A 15458-nucleotide genomic window follows, 5' to 3' on the forward strand; every position below is an offset into this window, starting at 1 on the left:
ACATCAACATGAAGGCTCAGAGCCTGGTTTAACTGGTATGCTGAGCTGTTACGTTAGACTGCCAAAGTGTTACCGACATTTCTGGCATGATTAGGTATAAACAGACTAGGTAATATTTCTGCATTGTAATCTGTTTAATATTATTATGATCTCTGTGTAATTGACTGTAAGCTGACCTTGCTTTCCTGACAAATGCTGGCTGGTTAAAATAAATACATAGATACTTTTGGTTGCAATCGACTAGTTATTACGAGCAGACCGCATATGACTAATACGCCGTCCAGCTCATCTACTACAAAAAAGGCCAAGTTCTGGAACTTTCTTTAGAAGCGTTAAGTAGAGAGATAAACAGGGAGGAGGAACCAGAGAAGAAAAAGCAGAAAATCTGGTTGTATGGACGTAATGATCATTGTTTTGTGGCTTCTCCACCCAAACGCAAATCCCTCGGCAGTGACGAACTGTTCAGCTTCATCTAGACAGAATGCAGAATTGTACAGCATTCCTCAGTACAGCACTTCAGAAGCAGACAGGACCAGCAAGTCAGCTTCATTGTCCCCTGCATTTTATATTAACTGCAATTCCACGTTGTCTGCTTTGTATAATGCTAAACATTCCAGCATTAGCTGTCCCCTTTGTAATCGTGTCTGTGTCGTGACATGAAAAACAAGCTTTACATTTAGAGCTCTGCCATCTGCTTGCTTACATTTTAACAACAAGCATATGCAGTGTAGAATTGAAATTAGAATCTTATACATGTTATTCAGCTCTGGCAATTGTTGGGACAAGAAGTGGAAAATGGACAAGAACAAGATGACTTCACAAAATAACAATGCTCATGTTATGAGAAAAAGTTTGTGAGCCCTTCCAAATTTTCAAGATTTCTGCAAGAATGGCTCAGAAAACCATTATCTGATCATAAGTCATAAAAAGAAATAATGTTAACGAACAACACACAGCATTTTACATTTTTTATTTCAAACATATGGTTCAAACATAGAATGTAATTAATTGAAAAAGTATGTAAACCTCTAGGATAATGGGATTTGGAAAATGGGGTAACTAAAGTCACGTGTTTTGTTTAGTGCATTCAAAACGACACTCATGGTTTACTCATTTTATTGTAACATCTTTAGGGTGTATTTGTAAAGCAGTGAATTGAGATTCACTGATGTATTCCCAGGTGGGGAATCAGTCACTGCCACACATAGACCCATAAGATTCTCCACCAAGGAATGTTTCAGTGAATGTCAGATTCATTGCTTTATAAATAGACCCCTGAAGTGAAATATGACTCTATCGAAAGGGAATTCAGGAGAAGAGTTGTTGATGTTTAAAGCAAAACTAAACTCGAGAAATAAAAAAAATACAATCAGGCAGGTCCTTTATTGCAGAAGGGACAGGCGCATGTGCAGCTTTTTGGCAGAAGACAGCAATCAAGTAAGGAAGTTTTATTGCAGAGGGAACATAACCTGTCCATTCTGCAATGACGACCTGCCTGATCACAAATTTTCTAATTGGACTTTTAGTTCCTATTTAGGCCTGAATAGGGTTAAAAAAACTTTCCCAAGGCACAAATGTCTATCAGCCAAAAGATGGAAATTGTCAATCACAGCATTTTTACTGCTATTCCTAAAAATGAGTATCCTCCTCATTGCAACATTTGTGTTGACTGAAATTTTGTCATCCCATATTCAATAAGGACCCATTGGAGTTTTCACAGCATGGACAAGAGTGAGAAAGAGTTACAAAGGAGTGACAAAGGAGCAATAGTGGTGCGGGTTTGCTGCTTTAGGGTTGAGAAGCTTACAGTTACAGAAGATAACCATGTAATTTTACAAAAGACTATCAGGGTGTCTGTCTGCAGTATAAATGTCTAAAGTAGTTGGGACATGCACATGGCACTGATCCAAAACACAAGGGTAAATTTGTTTTTATACATCAATTGGACAAAATAACTCCAAACTGCTATCCGGCCACAAAAAAAGTTTTATTGTTGAGAGTCCATCACTAATAAAATGCCACTGCTTACAAACTATATAGGGGAATACACAAACTGTTAAAACTCTGTTCAATAAACATATTGCAAACTCTAAAAATGTGTTTTTTTACTAACCATGACTGTCTTTATCTATGACTATGACTTTCATAATTATCTTTAGTAGCAATACATGTAGAATATTTTCTGAGGGTTCAAATATTTTATACCACTGTATATTGTATAAAATCTTATATTTGGTGAGTGATGACTGTTTAGAGAACATGGATGTCATCACTTACTGAAAAGCAGTAACATGATGTGTCACATGACTCAATTTGAAAGTGTGCCAAGATGATCTCCAAAACCTCTGGCAAAGGTAACACACCTGTATGCAGGAATGACCTCATATAAAAAATATTTTAGGTCTCATCATTTTGTAAACTTATACCCTTTACTGTAAAACAAGAAAGGCCTTGGATTTCTGTCAAAAAAATTGCATTGGTATATTTCTTTTAAATTCTCAATATTCCCTGTATAGATAATTCAAAATAAATAGTAAATATACATGGTAAATGTGATTTTTAAATTCCACTTTAAATTTTGGTTAGCAAAATTCATTTCTACAAATACCTATAGTAAAGGCAATATTAATCACTTGGAGTTAACGACCAAGCCATCAGCATTCATGTATATTCTTAAGTATTCCTAAAACGTAAAAAAAAAAATTTTAATAACACTTACCTTCATGGATGGAAAGCCATCAATCCCTCTGCAATCCTGATCCAATCAGTCCCATGCTGTCCTGTCTTACGGGCTGAACACCCGGCGCCAACACCTTTTCCTGAGATCGGGTGGCATGCCTCCATTAATTGTAGACTTGTAGGTCTACATGACTACTTGAATATTCATTCACTATTCCTATTCAGCCACTATTCCTATTCAATCTTTACCACTGTTGCAAAGGGGAGGAGATTCCACGTAGAATGTTAAAAAACACATTTTTTTACCTTTTATAAAAGGGTTATATATATTTTAATATAAAGTAAAAAATGTGATGTGCTTAAGGTAGCAAATATTAAACAAGTACTCATTGACCTCTGTAGCTTCCGGAACTGTGAAGCAATTTATCCTCAAATGTAATAGCAGAAACACTGAAGACATTCAGGTTATTTAGGCACCTTTTATTCTCTAATGCTATCACAGAGCAGATGCTGTGGAATGGAGAGATAAAGCCAGAGGGAAAGGCATCAGTGATCCTGCTGTAAATGTGAGGATAAATTTTGAATGAATTGCTTGACAGTGCTTGAATTTACCCAGATCAAATAAAGTGGACCTCCCCAACAAATTTTCCCACAGTTCACCATTTACCTCGTGTACTATAAACTTTTCACAAAACATACAGTATATACTCTACCCAGTGAATCCCATGTCCTTATGTAGTCCATCCATTTGGTACCATACATCCAGTCCTACGCCTCCATCTTGTTTAAGTCTCTTCATACTGGCACTCAGGCTTAATTTGTGTGAGATTGGGTTCTATATCATAAGGAGGAAATACACAAAAACATTATTGTTGTCCAGTATTTATATAGCGCTGACATATTACGCGGCACTTTACAAATCCACAGTTATGTCACTAGCTGTCACTCGGAGGGGCATACAATTTATTCTCCCTAACTCAGTCATATGTCATTACCACAGTCTAAGGTTAATTTTTGGGGAAAGCCAATTAACCTAACTGCATGCTTTTTGAATGTGGGAGGAAACCAGAGTACCTAAAGGAAACCCACACAAACACAGGAAAAACTGCAAACTCTATGCAAATATTTTCTTGGCTGAGATTTGAACCTGGGACCAAGCACTGCAAAGGCCAGTGTGCTAACCACTGAGCCACCATGCTGCCCATACCATAACCCAGCACCCTCATGTGTGAGATTTATGATGGGTTAATGAGTCAGGAGAACCCACAACTCATTAAGTTAATTTTTTAACAATTTAATTCAGTAAAAGTCAAATTGAGAAGCCTTTCTAGAATGTTCAAGCTTTTTATAAATTACATTCCTTCTCTAAAATAGGTTTAAATTCATACCTGTCACATATATACAAATTTATACAAGTATAACAGATAATTAAAGATACCTTCAGCTAATGGTAAATTTATTGATTTATGCAGGGTCTCCTAAAAACAAAAGTCTGCATCATTTACTTTATGGGTAACTAAGGATATGATATGGCAGCTGCCTAATATAATCTTGATACACGGCTGCAGATTTAGTGGCTATCGTCTATTGAGGTAAACAAACAACTGTTCAGGTTTGATTACAATAAATCTTTCCTGTGATAAGTAAAATGTTCTCTCCCTCTCTGTGCATCCTCTGTATTGGCATACACGTGGCTTGGCAAAATGTTCAAATATATGGATAGATATGAAGACACAAGGTCACTTGAATTGTGTTTGGCCTGCAAAATCTATCTAGCTAGCTTCAGATAGCCATCAATGACTTGTTGATTATAGTTCTAAAAAGTTCCAATCTGTAAATAAAATCATACGCTTTTAAAAAGGAGGTAATTTGAATCTATAAATAGGTACATAAGCCACAGAAACTGACAAAATAAAAAATGCCTATAGGTCAATTATCACCTTTAAATGATCATTATAAACTGCGCTATCAAGTCAAGTTGGTTAACATGATTGCTTTATACAGCAACTGTACCCTAAATAATGTCCATCAACAAGCTGGACATAGACTACACAGTAATTTTAGACCTCTGCTAATTTTGTCACATGACATTGCTTGGATTTCAATCAGCACATCATTTATACACCATACATACTGGAGCAGCTGCACAACAAATGATTTTACATTATTCTTACAAGGCAGAACATGTAGAGCTTATGATGGCACTTGGAGTTAGTTTTGGATTATTTCTTTGGTACCATTCTACCATTCAATAATATTTTTCATCTAGTGGCATACTGTTTATGGTAGTTTATGGTAGATTATGGCACTTGTAGCTATGAACAATGGCACAAAGCTTGCTGAGCTGACACTGCTCATCTCCTATAAATAATAGACGTCTAGTCCCCAGCTTCAACAATTTTTAAGTCATTGGTCCAAAACAAGAAATCAGCAGATGAAAGCAAAACTTTTGTGTTATCAGTATTTATATAGTGCCAATATATTACACAGCGCTGTACAATAAATAGGGGTTGCAAATGACAGACAGATACAGACAGTGGCACAGGAGGAGGAGAGGACCCTACCCCAAAGAGCTAACAATCTAAGAGGTGGGGGAAGTATCACACAGTAGGAGGGGGATATGGAATGGTGGGTGAGCAGTAAGGGTTTAAGACAGCAGTCGACAACCGTGGTGGTCCACGACTCTGGCCAGTGCGCCCCCCAGCAGGATCATTCTCCTAACCCCACTTATCATGTGCCCTGTATGGACACAACCCGCCCACTCTCCCCTCGCAGACTCAGACCTGCTTGCTAAACATCCTGGGGGGAAAGTAGCGCAAGGCTGTGGATACAACATTTATCGTGTCCACAGCCCTGTGCTACATCCCCCAGGATGTTTAGCAAGCAGGTCTGAGCCTGTGATGGGAGAGTGGGTGAGTTCTGGCATCATGACGTCACTCCGGGGGAAGTTTCTTCCCCTTTAAGTGACACACGGCTCCCCGCGCATGCGCAGTCCAGATTCCGTAAATTTAGTCGTTCATTAGGTCCGAAAGGTTGACAACCACTGGTTTAAAAGACAGAAGAAGACAGGCAGGTGAGTGTTGTCACCCTATTACTGTCAGTATTACTGTCTTACTGTATTACTGTCAGGGTCACCTGGTAAAAATAAATGTCATTTTTTACTTTGTTTTTGTTTATGCATTTGGATACACTTTACAAAAAAAGCACAGTATTCTTTGAATAATTATTTAAAGAACAATCCAGACAACAGGTGAAAGCAATCATTGATTTACCCATGTTGTCAAGTAAACACTGCAACTTTGACAAAGTACCAGACAGCGGCTTCAGCAGACCCATCACAGCAGGAGGCTGGTGAAGAAAAAAAGTAGCTGCCAGGTCACTTCTCACAAAGATGAAAGTGATGCATGCTCAAGGTCTCTCAGCCCTCTGGTAATAATAAAAAATTCCATACATCAGGTGTTGACAGAATTCTATTTAATTTTAGACTAACATGCTCAATTTTACACGCTGTAAGTACTGCCACTATGCTAATAGCAAAAGAATCACTCAGTTTACCCTAATCCGAGTTCTCTGTTATTTAGTTTACAAACAGGCTAACAGGCTCACAAAAAGGGCAGAAAGGGGGAAGTTGGCACAGCAGAGATACTTAGGGCTTAAAAAACACATTCAAACATGCCATTATTCTCCCTATCCCAAACAACCTTCTCTAGACCCCTCCCTACCTTCTAGCTACGGTCCTATCCCCCTTCTCCCATATGTTTCCAAACTTCTTGAGTGCCTTGTCTACAAAAGACTCACTGGTTACTTGAGCACCAACTCTCTCCTTGTCCACTTCAGTCTGTCGTTTGAGCTGCCCATTCAACCGAAACAGCCCACCCCATCAGAGCTCTCCTCCTCCTAGAATCTTTTTTTTTTTGAAACTGTTGATCACCCCCTTCTAATACAAATCATAAACTCTATTGGTATCAGTGACACTGCTCTCTCTTGGTTTGCTTCCTATCTGTCTGACCACTCCTTTCAGGTTTCTTTCAATGGTAACTCCTCCTCTCCTACTCTCCTCCCTGTTGGTGTTCCCCAAGGGTCAGTCCTTGGACCGGTTCTCTTTTCTCTGTACACCTCCTCTCTCGGTAGTCTCATATCCTCCTTTGGCTTACAGTACCATCTGTATGCTGATGACACTAAAATCTATCTGTCCATCCCTGACTTATCTCCCTCAGTCCTGGATAAGGTCTTATGCTGCCTGTCAGCCATATCATCATGGATGTCTGACGAATTTCTGAAACTCAACCTGGATAAAACTTATCTCATCATCTTTCTTCCCCCTCAAATTCCAAATATCCCCCTGAGATAAGAGGGGTTGCTGAGAAGTTCCTGGCTTTGCTCCCGTCCAGATGAAATAGAAAAACGAGTGTGGGGGCATATGACAGCCTAATATCTTAGTATGTAACTCTGCAAATATCAGGTCTTTGCAATTCTTAAAACTGTTTTTTCTTTTAGTGAGAAGCTGTGATGGCAGAGGCACAGGCAAGTTTCACGTTGTTGGAGTTACGGGCCGTCATTAAGTTTCTCCAGGGAAAGTCAGCAAAGGACATTCACACTGAGATGTCACAAACAATGGCGAGAAGTGTCCTTCCTACAGCACTGTCAAAACCTGGATATCTCATTTCAAGACAGGGCATTTCACCACTGAAGATGAGCCCCGCAGTGGGCCCCCCCCCAATCTCATCTGACCCGGCAACCTGCGATGCTGTCCATGAGCTGATTATTGAGGACCGGCAAATATCCACAAAAAAAATAGCCCAGAAACTTGACATCTCAGGGGAGTGTGTTGGGTTTGTTATCACCACTATCCTAGACATGCGCAAGCTTACAGCGAAGTGGGAGGTGCCGAAATTTTTGAACAGTGATCAGAAGAAGGAACGAGTTGAAGCATCCAAAGCCGTTTTGGCCCATTTTGAAGCTGCACACGACATTTTGGCTAGGTTAGTGACTGAGAATGAAACCTGGCTCCACATCCATGATCCTGAAACCAAGGAACAGTCAAAGGAATGGCACCACAGTGGGTCCCCATGGCGGAAGAAGTTTCGAACCCAGAAATCGGCCAAAAAAGTCATGGCTTCCATTTTCTAAAACAAAGACGGTATTCTGTTGGTGGACCTACCTCAGGGATCTAGTATCACTGGACAGTATTATGCTAACCTCCTGGACCAGCTGAAGGAGGCAATTAAAATGAAACGCCGTGGAAAGTTGACCAAAGGTATCATTTTTTTGCAGGACAATGCACCTGCGCACACGTCCAACGTTGTGGCTGCCAAATTGAACACCCTAGGTTTCCAATTGGTCCACCACCCCCCCTACTCACCTGACCTGGCCCATTCGGACTATTATCTGTTCCCGAATTTGAAGAAACACCTGAAGATGCAACAATTTAAGGACATTTCTGACTTCAAAGATGGTGCTGAGAGCTGGTTTGCAGCCCAACCAAAAGACTTTTATTTTAACGGTCTAGAAAAGCTGCAACTACGCTGAACCAAGTGCATCAGTCTCAGGGGGGAATATGTTGAATAAATGTGTTATTTCATAACTCTGGCTCTCTGGAACTTCTCAGCACCCCCTAGTATTTCTAACTGTTAACAACACTGTCATTCGTCCCTCCTCGCAGGCACGTTGTCTTGGCGTCACCTTTGATTCTGCCCTCTCATTTACCCCTATGATCAGAACATTTCCAGGTCCTGTCACTTTCACCTGTGCAACATCTCCAAACTCCGCCCCTACCTGTCCCCAGAGACCACCAAACTCCTTGTACATGCTCTTATCATCTCTCGTTTGGACTACTGTAACCTCCTCCTCTCTGGTATTCCACTAACCCGACTCTCTCCTCAACAATCTTTATTGATTGCTGCAGCCAGACTTCTTCCATGGTCTTCCACATCCTATTCGGCTTGCTCCTATATTCTGCACATTTAAAATAGCACTTAAACCCATCCTTTCAATTTTGCCTACCTGTCTTTTTCTGTCTTTTAAAACTATCACTACTTCCAACCACTCCATATCTCCCCTCCTATTGTGTGATACTCCCCCCACCTCCTAGATTGTAAGCTCTTTGGGACAGTGTCTTCTTCTCCTCCTGTGTCACTGTCATTTGCAACCCCTATTTAATGTACAGCACTGTGTAATAAATCGACTTGTTCCAAACAAGAAAGATTTGGCCATGCTCAGTGTCAGACATAGCCAACAGGAGGTACCTGTGTAGGACTATTGGCTGAAGAAGGTCTGGGGCCTTTGAGCAGCGGCACACATTGCACCTTCCTTTGTCTGCCCCTGGCCTAGCTCTTTATGAAAAAAACTGATGTTTGTGGGATAAATGTACATTGTTTAAAGCGTGTACAATGCTTTATTACTTATTGGTCGCTATTGTGATTTTTGCATGTTCATAAATGACATGGTGTATTGTGACATACCTTTTTCATTCTTTCAGAATCACATTCCTTTGTATCTTTTAACTATTGGTGTCACAAAATTTAGAGTCAGAAAGAAAACTTGTATCTAGAAGATATTGCACTGCCAGGTGCCATGATTGCAGGCTTTACATGGGAATAGGTAGTAGCTTCAGCTCTGATCGATGGTTAAATAAAAAAAAAATATCTGTATCTGTAGTCAGGCCCACAATATGTTATCATTACTAGCTTGGGGAACAAAAGTTCCCCTGCCTTCCAGTCCTTCTTTGGTTCTAAGATCACCAAAGTAGTGACAGAAAATAAATGGCACACTACAGCAAAGTGAACACTTACATTGCCATTCACAGTCTAGCCTGTTCATGTGAGCAAAGTGGTACATTGTATGTTGGACGTGTTGAAAACCTAGTGATGATTGGTTTCAGAACAAATGTAACAGATGTGTCCTACGTACAGTGACCTTTATCTTGGATAGTAAAGACTGCCGAGACATGCAGAAACTTTTCATAATGTTCTGTATACTCATTACTGGTAATTTGGAATGTTGAACATGAGATAACCAACTTGAAAGACAGTAACAAGACTGGACATATTTAGCAGGTACAAACATTTGGAAATGTGATCATCTTTTTTATTTTTTCAAAGAAACTTTATCTCCCCCCACCATACTCCCATACATTTCAAGATATACATTATACCTCTGCGGCTTTTTATCACTTTACATTTTCTAGTCACTTTTGTCTTCTGAAGTTATGTAGACTGGGCTTAATAAAATTGGTCTACATATGAATGTCACCCCTGCTTTGGGATGCCTTATGCATGAAATACCGTTATACCTCAAATGCTGTGCTTTCCAGCCTCCATTTTTGTATAGTAATTTCTAACTTCAGAGTGTTAGGGTGAAACTTAGAATTAATTCAAACTCGACCACACAATCAGTATATGAAGTCTCTCTCTTCTACAAAACTAAGTAAAAACGGTAATATAGAGCCGTGGCTTTATCATGTATTTGTGACGGATGTGTGTGACACATTGCACAGTATTGCTAGGCTGAAGATAAGACCGACACTGGCTACTGTATCAAGTGCATTGAAAAAATGACAACTAACCAGTAAGCTCAGGGACATTTACACAGACTGGTGCCATTTAATATCTTAATTAGTGACAAGTGGTCTGGAAAGGAAGCAACGTGTAGTAGATGAACAAGAGGGATAACATTCCAGGGACAGTATTACTGAATGACTACCCATTATGTATATTAGGCAAGCAGGTTAAGTAGTAGCAGTTACATTCAACTATCTCAAAATAACAGAGTAGAAGGAAAGATAAAAGAAGGAATATGGGTTTTAAATTGTTCAGAAGGAATCCAGTGGACAATGTTGCTAAAAAGGGTGCACAAGGCAAGTGATTAATATTTACTTGTTGCTAGTAAATGTTCACCTTTTAGTGACTGTTCTTGCATAAAAGGTTATTTATTTTACACCTTCTTGTCTGGTCACAGATATCATGGTGCAGGATAATCTCTGGCTTCCCAACATGTAAGAAAAGCACCATTGGTTGCAAATGTTCCCACTGTGAGGGTATTTTGCAGCATTTGGGATCTGGCAGTGTGACTGCTGTAGGACCTTCATGTTGACAGCTAAAATGCTACTTTATAGAAGAATATAAAGACTTTAGTTATCTATATCAGGCTGACACTATAAAGAACAGCCATGACAGTGATGTAAACCAGACTATTTTGTTGGGTTCCAGTCTTTTTTCCACACAGACCATAGTTTTTTTGGTGAATGAGCCTGTGGATAAACCTACAATGAATTGCCAGGTTAGAAATACCTAATAAAGACTAGAGACAGCCATACAATATATAAACTAACAAGTCAATATAGCAAAGAGAATATCATAATCTCTATAAATTGTTTATTGACAATTTTTATAATATAAACAATAAAGGTCATACTAGTGCAACACAACTAACCAAAGAAGGGTAAACAATGAACAGAACAGTGAATATAATTTATTTGTAAAGGGGGTAAGAACAAATATCCCTAACACAGTGTTCCTCAAACTTTTTAGCATGGGGGAACCCCTTGAAAACTTTTTAGGTCTTTAGGGAACCCCTGCTATAATTACTATATCCACAGTACATTAGTGTGGTGGTCAGTAGGAAGAATACATTGCTGGCCAGGGAGACGAATGTCACCCTTACAGATAGCCAAAAAGATCATTGAAATGTGTTAAACTGACCTGAGAGTCACAAACTGCTCATTACTCAAGAAACTCCTAGGGTTTCAAAGAACCCTGGTTGAGAACCACTAGTCTAGCAGCTTTCTATTGTTGTACTTGACTCCATAAAAGATTCCCCCCCAATTCCTACCACAGTTATATCCAATGTCACCTAGACAGGAACTATAGAGAAATTTCCCCAACTGCACACAGCAACAAAAATTTCCTAGGTTCTAACTGTTCTCCAAGTGATCTAATTATATCATTTGGATAACAGTTAGAACCTAAGATTTTTTTAAATGAAACACAAAAACTTAAAATAAAGAATTGGTCTTTATAATGCCAAGATTCCGCCTGGATATTATCTGCTCAGTAATGTGAGTTTATAAAAGCACACAGCAGCACAGGGTTTAGACATTTTATAACCCTGGAAAACAGATGATTATAAGATGCATAATGCCGCAGCTATACACTAGGGTCTGCTATCTAGTGGAGTTACTGTTCAGATAAAATAGAAGTAAAAATGTCTATGCATTTTAAAAGTATATCCTTTTGTATGAAATATTTAGTTCTACTTTTATGCTTTTTGTCAGTTTTCCCTTCAACTGCCATGGCAACATAAGTCTTTAGAGGCTCTTACGGTATTGTATTCAGGATCATGTCATCGGATGAGGGTAAAGAGCAGAAGTTCAACACTTTTTTTCATAGAGAATGAAAAGTTAAAACAACATCCCTGTTAATTATTACAGAGTAGGAATGCCTCCAAATAACAATTCTCTCCTGAAAGGCTCTTAGGTGTGAATAGAGGTTTGTCTTCAGCACGCCAGAGAGCAGCAATCCTGTGGGAAACTACTGATAATGTCTGATTCTGATTAACTGGTTAAATGTATGTGTTCACATTAGTCATCTGCTGCTACTCGCATCTGCAAACTTTCCATTTGTAGAAAAGATTTTCATATCATTATTTTTCCCTAAACAGGCTTTAACATTAAAGTGAATTTCCAGCTTTGGTGAACAAATGTCTTTATTAAAAATATATTTAAGGTCCTTCCTGTTGTAGGTATTTATTGCTGGAAGGCTTGGCAACTGGGACTGGATTTGTGGAGGAATCAAACAGGGCACGGCCTTAGATCTGCAGGGTTAGCTTTTTGTTCCTCAAATTCCCACATTCAGACTTGTAATTTAATACATTTATAAACATATCTCCACTTCTGACAATTATGATCTTAGATTACCATAAATGATTAAAACAAAATGGAGAAACAGATGTTTCCTTGTTTATGTAGATGTCACCCTAGATTAATGCAAACAGATATCAGATGAGACAGCTTTAATTTGTACATGTAGTAATGGAAATTGGGGAGGTGTTGCCAGCTGCAGTCAAACTAAACTGTCACCTTTCCAGCAGAGACCAGGCAGCGAAATTACATTTTTATGGCCAATACATTTTGTACATTTTTCAACCTCTCCCTCTAACTTGTATGAAAAATACACGCTGCTAGGATGGCCAAAGATTCACCCTGGCAGTTGGGGATTCCTAATGTTTTATGTAAGAAATAAACTTTATACTCAAATTCAACTGAAGTCACAGAAATAGGTATGCAGGCAGACATTGCACTAGCATCATTTATTGCGGCATTTTTTGTCAAAATATGACTGTGCAGTTGTAATGTCACTACAATTAGACACGGCGGAGTGAGTAATCAGCGTGTTAGAATATTTGTAATAAAGGGTGTGACTGCTATACAGCAATACCATCATAGGGCACCGACTATGCCAACATGGAGCACCCACTCCAGTGCTCTAAGATAGCATAGCCGAGTAACAGTCACAACCTTCTTACATGTGTGCTTGTACAAGCAGGTGTTAATGATAATTGAAGAAACTTCCAAGCAAAAATGATCGCAATATCATAAAATATCAGCATACAGGACTAAAAGAATAAAAAAGGTGCTACACTTTTAAAAAATAAAATCTACCCCCTGATTTGACTATATTTTTTAGCCTGTTCTGCATCTTGGTCCTGCTGATTTTCTCCATCCTTTTTAGACACTTTATATCTCATTACTCATTCCAGCATTGCCTGCACTTCTTTGCTCAAGACCAGACTACAGACAACATCGGATCCACATTGTGATGATTGCAGTGTGAATTTACATGTCTGCTTATCGACTCGCCAAAGTGAATTGTGCTAGTGAAAGAACACATTTGGGAGCATAACAGCCAGGTAATTAGAATTTGTAAAAGAAGGTCAACACCTCAACCTCTATGATCTTCCCATGTCAGGTTTACGTTAAATAAAATGGCGTTTACCATTATTATATGCTGACTGGACCCGGCAACTCATTCTACAACTACATTAGCTTTTTTTTAGGCTTTAGCTGAGCAAGAATCTGTAAGGCCTAATCCAGGGTTCCATGTTTGTTGCCTTGAAAAAGGGAAACATTGTGCCCCCTTTGTCTTTCAATAAGGGGATATTTGGAGAATCACATGTGCGACATTTCTTCTATCTATATTGTGTCACCATTGTCATGCGTCACGCAATCGTTTGTCTTTTTGAGGCATCTGTGCAGGAAATATTGTGGATGATTTGAGCTTTTTATTACTATGTCCCACTTCCTGTCTGCTGGAACGGTTGGTACCAGAACAGGAAGTCAGCAAAACGTCATTAACAAAGCCCTAGATAGGAGTAGATAGAAGGCTCTAATCCTCCCCACAAAAATGTTGGCTGCATTTACCTCTACCAAGCGGACTATTGAAATTGTGTATGGGGTTTAGGACTAATGCAGCACATCTTGCAGCTGTCCGTTTTTTTAGATCAAAAAGAAAAACACCACACAGGGAATTACTCATTCCAGCCATGAAATTCTAAGGAAAAGTGCTAACTGAGACAGTGAATTAGTAACAGATTAATGTCACAGATCCTGTTTTTTCTAGGTTAGGGGAAAAATCACATAAATTACAAACCTATTATAAACAGAAGCCAAATGTTCCTGTGAGAAATTCCACTGATGACTAGAAAGTGGTCTCCCAAATATGTAAAAAGAGGGATGTGTGCTTAATAACTCATCCAATGATAACCCGTACCAGGGGGCCACTGAACACCCAGAATGCACTGTTCCTATTGGGTTAGACAACAGAAACACAACCACAGTCTGCAGCTCCACAATGCCATTACTACTTCTAAGCACAGACAGTGGTAAGAACATTACAGGTTATTTTACAGTCCAACTGCATGAAACTGAAATAAAAGTAATGATTATAACAATAAAAAAGACATGGCTGCTATACATTTTAGAATATGCTTTGCCTTAGGCAGCTCTTATGCTTTTTTTTTTTAAATAATTCAATAATTATGAATCCTACATTCCTAACAATTGTGTACATCTGGAACCAGCAGAAGAAAAAAATAGGAGAAGCGTTGTATTTATTTAAACACAAACCTTTTCCCATGGCAGCACAATCAGATATTAGGGAATAGACATTCATTTTATCAACCCACTTCCAAACATACATGTTTGCTTAGCCTCTATGAGGAGAGGTAGCACATGTTTCTGTGTATGGCCCAGTCATTCTTCCATCTGTTGTGTTACATTTTGGCAAAACTAGACTGGAAAAGAACATTCTCATGTGTATAATCTCATAACATATTTTCAAGGAAAAAGAAAACACTTCAGATGATGATCAATAGTCTCTATTAGGCATTTGTAAAATCTGCAGGTCAGGATCATGAGAAGCAGATTTCAAATGTTTTCACAATCTGCACAAACCACATTATTCAAATTGGGGCAAATGTGTTGCTCGGGACTGTCGTGTTCTGAAGCTGCTTGTCACATCTTTGTACATACCCTTGACATTTGTGTATTTGTGACCATGTGTACATTTGATGCAAAGTTCTTGATAGGCAGCCATTCTTTGAAAGTGTGCCTAAGCACAATCTGATTGATCAGGTGCCATGCTCCTAGGATGCGGGTGAGGGTCAGGAGTGTTGAAGTGCATCAAAGCAGAGCTGCCAGAAAGAACAAAATGATCTGCAATTGTAGGGAGAATTTACAGATGGGTCAATGGAACGTGGTGGGTTTACATTTTTCTTGGTCTATA

Source organism: Pyxicephalus adspersus, chromosome 4, assembly GCF_032062135.1.
Source record: "Pyxicephalus adspersus chromosome 4, UCB_Pads_2.0, whole genome shotgun sequence".
Classification (NCBI taxonomy): Eukaryota; Metazoa; Chordata; class Amphibia; order Anura; family Pyxicephalidae; genus Pyxicephalus; species Pyxicephalus adspersus.